Source organism: Leopardus geoffroyi, chromosome D1, assembly GCF_018350155.1.
Source record: "Leopardus geoffroyi isolate Oge1 chromosome D1, O.geoffroyi_Oge1_pat1.0, whole genome shotgun sequence".
Lineage (NCBI taxonomy): Eukaryota > Metazoa > Chordata > Mammalia > Carnivora > Felidae > Leopardus > Leopardus geoffroyi.
This window is the reverse complement of record NC_059329.1, coordinates 71,444,495-71,450,004: the sequence shown is the minus strand read 5'-3', so window position 1 is coordinate 71,450,004 and position 5,510 is coordinate 71,444,495. Positions and strand designations below refer to the sequence as shown.

General features: G+C 53.9%; 1 long non-coding RNA gene across 1 annotated transcript; it reads left to right on the top strand.

Moving 5' to 3' along the window:
* The first annotated feature begins 1,055 nt into the window (after positions 1-1,055).
* Positions 1,056-3,318, top strand: LOC123602582. The gene is made up of 2 exons (XR_006714508.1): positions 1,056-1,202; positions 2,796-3,318. It is a non-coding gene; the product is annotated as an uncharacterized LOC123602582 (long non-coding RNA).
* The last annotated feature ends 2,192 nt before the right edge of the window (positions 3,319-5,510 follow it).

Genomic DNA, 5,510 nt, shown 5'->3' with positions numbered 1-5,510 from the left:
GGGTACAGACCCTGATTCTTGTCACACACCACCAGCCTGTGGTTTGTAACCACGAAAGATTTCCGAGTGAGGAATGAACGTTTGCTTTGAGGGCTCAGGGCACACATGGCAGCCAGAGGGAAAGTCCTGAGCCTGCAAAGTGAGGTAGCCATGAAGTTGGCCACTACAGTAGTCATCTCTTAGCCATTCGTCACCACTGCACTGGAGGAAGTTATGGCTGGTTCTCTCATCAGCAAAACACAGTCCACGGACGTACATATTTACAAATGATTTCATAGGGTTCTTATTTAGAAACTTCAAGACTTGGAGTGGAAATCATTTCTGTCAAAGTATGTGGCACCTGAGAGAAGTCCCTTATGACTGCCTCAAGTGGCAGAGTCCAACCCTCCTGCCATCCAGTATCTGCTTGTCGCCTTCACCAGTTTGGCCCCGCACCTCCAGGTGGAAAGCTCAACCTCAACTGCTGATCCAAGGTCCTAGACTGAGTCAGCAGTGGTTGTCTGTGTAGCCTCTGGCATGCACTCACTGAGCCTGGGATCCACCATCCTGAGCCCTGTCCCTTGCTCTGCTCACCAATCTTTACTCTGTGCTTAAGCACACTTGCATCCTATTGACCATTCCCCGGGTTCCCCTGCAGCCTTGCCAGCATAACCTGCACAGAGTTCTCCAGCCCCAAGCTTTTATTCCCTCATGGCAGTGCCGCGCCAAGAGTTAAAAAGGAGGCACTCTGAATTAAAGACATCTTGGAAGCAGGGTGTCCCTGAGCACAGAGGCCACCAACCTGGGAGAGGAAGAGATGCGGCACAAGGCAGATGTGTCCTAAAAACTGAGGCTTTTGGGGACCGAGGATGGGGGTGCACTGTGGTTCTGGCCACTCAGGGCACACTCGGGGCGGTTTCTGCCTGGCTGGGGTCTCTGCCTGCAAGCACAGCCCCGTGATGCAGGCCCACCAACCACGTTCACAGCCCGCCTTATGGGCGGGGTATTTGCAGCCCGCGGCTGCCGAAGCACCTGCAGCGGTGCTGGGAGAGTGTGTAGAGCCTGAGAATCACACACTCTGCTCTTAGACTGGGAGATTCTGGCAACAATGCACAGCTTCTTTCTAGGCAATCCACCTGCTCGGGGCAGCAAGTCTGAACCTCCGATCTTCCCGGCGAGCTTGGAGAAGAAAGATCAGGTGGAGGGGTCCTAAAGGCCTCCAGGTGGGTTGGGTCCTGGAGAGGGTTGAGGTGCTGCATAACCGTGTTTCGGGAGTGCGCTTAAAATTGAGAGTTAGTGCAGGTATGATGAGAGCAGATCGTTGTCAGGCTGCGTGTGCAGGCGATCCCACGAGAAGCCCAGAGAAGTTTCAAGGATTGCCTGTCTCAGTTTAAGCCATCTGCACACAGAAAGGTCTGAACGTGTTCCTTGCTTTCACTTGATAACCAGGCATGTAGCTCAGTAGAAAATGGTTTTGGATTTATTTTCTCTCTTTAAATTATTTCGTGCAAGGAGAATGAGAGGATAGTCAGCGGGACTGAGGTTATCCCTGACTCGCTGAAAATTCCCAGCTCAGCTAACAAGGCAGGACAGGACGAAAGTTAGTGGGGATTCCGGCCCCAACCAAAATTGGTGACACACAGGACCCAGAAATACCAACTGACTGTCCTCAGTCTGTCGTCCACGAGGGCATCGGTCGGATCGCTGGGGGCACAGCCCGCAGACTACCTACAATGCGGGTACTAGGGGTGCATGGTCCTTCTTGAGAGGGGTGTGTAGGGGGTCTTACTGTGTCCTGTGTCGGAGGTGCCCCTATGGTGAAGGCATCCGCTACGCTCATGGACAAGGTCTTGTCAGGGATCTGACTGAGGTACCTGTGAGGCACCTGTAGTCTTAGTTGTACTGGCAGATATCTTCCACCATGGCGGTGATGGCTGTAGGGGTCCCCTGATTGTGTGAAGGGGGCTGGAACTGGCTCAGAAGATGATCAGGAAGTTGTTGGCTGTTGATCTTCTAAACTTCTTGGAGAATGCACTTCCGTGGTTTGTTCACCCAGGATCCAGGCAGCAGTGTTCAGGGCTTTGTGGGAGATGATCTTGTGGGACCTGGTGCTGGGCTCTGTGTCCAGCCAAGAGCCTGTGTACTCAGGAACTGACAGCAGGGAGGAGACATTGCTACCGTTCCCCCAGCTGAGGTCGTGGCTATGAGGCCAAAGACGGGGACTCAGGAACCGCGAGATCCTGGGCTGATCAAAACCAAGAGTCCCTGCACATAACCAACTGAGCCACTTAGGTGCCCCTTCCTTGGCGATTTATATATTACCCTTAAGTTGGGAGAGGATTTAGGGATACCTGGAGATAAGATAGCAATCTGCCCACACGATGGTCTAAATTTCCTTGAATTTACTTGGTAAATCAGGGATGGACTCAGAAGAGAACAGTTTTGTAGCTCACATGAGGAGGAAGAACCTGCTGCCCTGCCAGTCTGCCCTGAGAAGAGCGATTGTTAGCCACCCAATTCTCCAGTCACGAACTTACTCCTTCACGTTGGGGGCAGCACCGGGAGTTAAGAGCAAGGAATGCTCAATAGAGCATCTTGGAAGTGAGGTGTCCCCAACACAGAGGCACAAAACTGGAAGGGAAAGAGACGTGGCAGAAGGCAGGTATGTTCTATGAAACGCAAGGTTTCTGGGGACTGAGGATAGGGATGCACCGTTGCCCGGGTACGTTGCCCGGATCACATAGGACGTACCGGGGCAGGATTTCTTCTCTGCCTGGGAAAACCACCTAACTCGGGTCTCTGCCTGCCCGCCACAGCCCGTGATGCAGTCCCCACCCACTGTGGCTGGAATACCAGACTTGCCGCCACGGTTATGCTTGCCGCGCTGGGAAAGTGTGTAGAGGCTGAGGCTTGGACGCGCTGCTCGCTCACACCCGGAGATCCTCGGAACAGTGAGAAGCCGCTTTCTCGGCACTCTCTGTGCGGAGGGCAGGAAGTCAGGACCTTGGACCTCCGGGCAGGAGAGGAGTGAAAGATCAGGTGGGCGGGTCCTAAAACCCTCCAGTTGGGATAGGTCCCGGAGAGGATCTGGTGCTGAATAATTGCATGTTAGAGAGCACGCTTAAAATGGAGAGTTAGTGCGGTGGCACAGGGCGGCTCAGTCTGTTGAGCATCCGACTCTTGCTCAGGTCACGATCTCCCGATTTGTGAGTTCGAGCCCCGCATCGGTTTCAATGCTGTCTTCCTGTTAGCGCATAGCCCGCCTCGAATCCTCTGTCCCCATCTCCTATCCCTTCCCTGCTTGCGCTCTCCCCAAAGTAAATATTTTTTGAAAATTGAGAGTGAGTGCAATTTGATGAGAGCAGATCAGCATCATGCCATGTGTGCACGCGATCCTAAGGGGGAGAGACTCAGAGGCAGGCTGGGCTGCGATTCAGAGAGAATCCACAGGGTGTCCCCTGTGTCAGACCCCTGTGCCTGCCTGAGCTCTGGGGAGTGGGCACATGATTTGGAGACAGAAATGAGTTTGTGTGTGTGAAAGCTTTGAATGTGAGTGTTAGTGTCCGCAGGGACTCTTCAGTACCTGCAAGCATTCTCTGCTCTCTAGAGGAGGACTGAAGTGCTGGGGATGTGGGCGCAGGGCTGTGACTGCACGCCATTGGGACAACTTAGCAAATAGCAGGTGAGGATCCCCACTCCACTTGGCTCAGGGCATCCCCTCCCTCCTGTCCTGCCAAGGAAGGCATATCCTAAGAGGTAAGACAGAACACGGCTGGACAGGAGGCCAGCACACTGCCATGGCTCTCCTCGGCCTGGGGCCCAGCTATTCTCATGCACCACTGAAAACAGAGGTCCCACACAGAGACTATGGTTAGACCACATGTAAAAAGATCCATTTCTGAAAGCAATTGGGGAAGGTATGAAATCCCTCCCTCCGGAAACTGGTCTGAAAGCACTGAGGAGACTTCCCAGCATTGGAGGAGTTAGGACTGGTAAGTGTGAGGCCAGCAGATGGACCCCACAGATCCCAGGAGATTTTAGAAATTGGTTTCTCTTTGTAAACCTGCACTTGACCTTTCCCCATGGAGCCTTCATTGCACATTTGCAAGGTGAAGCCAAAGGCCTTGCAGAGGGTGGGGTCAGGTAGAGCAGTACCTGAGGTAGGTCTGGGGGCTTGAGATGTGTAGGATCTGTGGAGACGTGCATGTTGTCATGGGGCCAGACGCCCTTCCCCAGCCCCACCTCCCCGTGTCCCCTGAGCCTGGAGCTCACGCCAGCCCCTGGCCCGGCCCCGGCACTGCCTGGCATGTGCTGCACCTGCATCTACCCTAAGGACCTCTCTGCAGAGCAGGGACTGAGAAGCATGCGGAAGGCTAGGAAAGGGCACCCCTTCCCCGCTGCAACCCTGCCCCACGCTGCCCTGGCTCAGCAAACCTCGGAGTTCTCCTAATGGAGGATGTGTGAGCTGCCCTCCTGCCTGCCCCTCCTGCCCCCACTCAGAGTGCCCCCTCCCTGGTCTAACCTTCTGGGCGATCGCCACAGGGGCAGACCTGGTGCATGGTACCACCTGGCATGTCTTTTCCCTGCAGCCTGGACAGCTTCCGAGCTAAGCGGTGCAGTAATCTGAGCACCTGTGTGCTGGGCACATACACACAGGACCTCAACAAGTTTCACACGTTCCCTCAGACTGCAATTGGGGTCGGAGCACCCGGCAAGAAAAGGGTCATGGCCAGCAGCTTGGAGAGAGACCACGGCCCTCGCGATGGCATGACCCAGGATGCCTATTAAACCCCTCCCTCTCTTTTCTAATGTCCTTTCTTCCTTCCTTCCTATGTCGTGATACGTGTGGTCCTCTCGGGTTGCTGGTTATCAGTGGCTTTCTTTATGGCAGTGGATGTCTGGAACCTCAGATGGCAGGAGAGCAAGAGGAACAGGCCAGAAGAGAATCACGCAGGAAGAGATGGGGGGCAGCCCTGTGCTTCCCCTGAGGAATCACAGCACGGCTTCTCAGTCCTGCTTGTGAATGTGTTTGCCGATGGGGAATAAAAGTATATTTCTCAAAAGACCTGAGCGGTGGTGGTTATTGCTCTGGCCCACACCACAGGCTTCCCAGATTCAGGGACCTGTGCTTAGAAGTAGCCTCAGCCCTGTGGTAGCTGGGTGCAGGGTGGAGTAGCTAGTCCTTGGACCAACCTCAAGTAGGAAGAACAGGAGCAGTAAAGAACAGGTAAGCACCTCGGGGACCCAACGCTGTAAAATCGCCTTTTCTTCCAGGTAAGTCGGGGAATTTTTGTATTTCTAACAAGGGATATTTGATGCCTTTGAGTGGGATGTGACTTCCAGACAATCCTCGTGTTAGCATCAGTTTGGGGCCATAATTCTCTGTGTCTCATAAGCCTTACTTGATTTGCAGTGTATTTATACAGGAAAGACAGGCTGTTACAGCTCTGTGTTCCATGGCCACTCACCCGGAGCCACCTTGGGTTTTCTGACACCCCTGGGAATGTCTGTGGGAGTGATCATGGCATTTT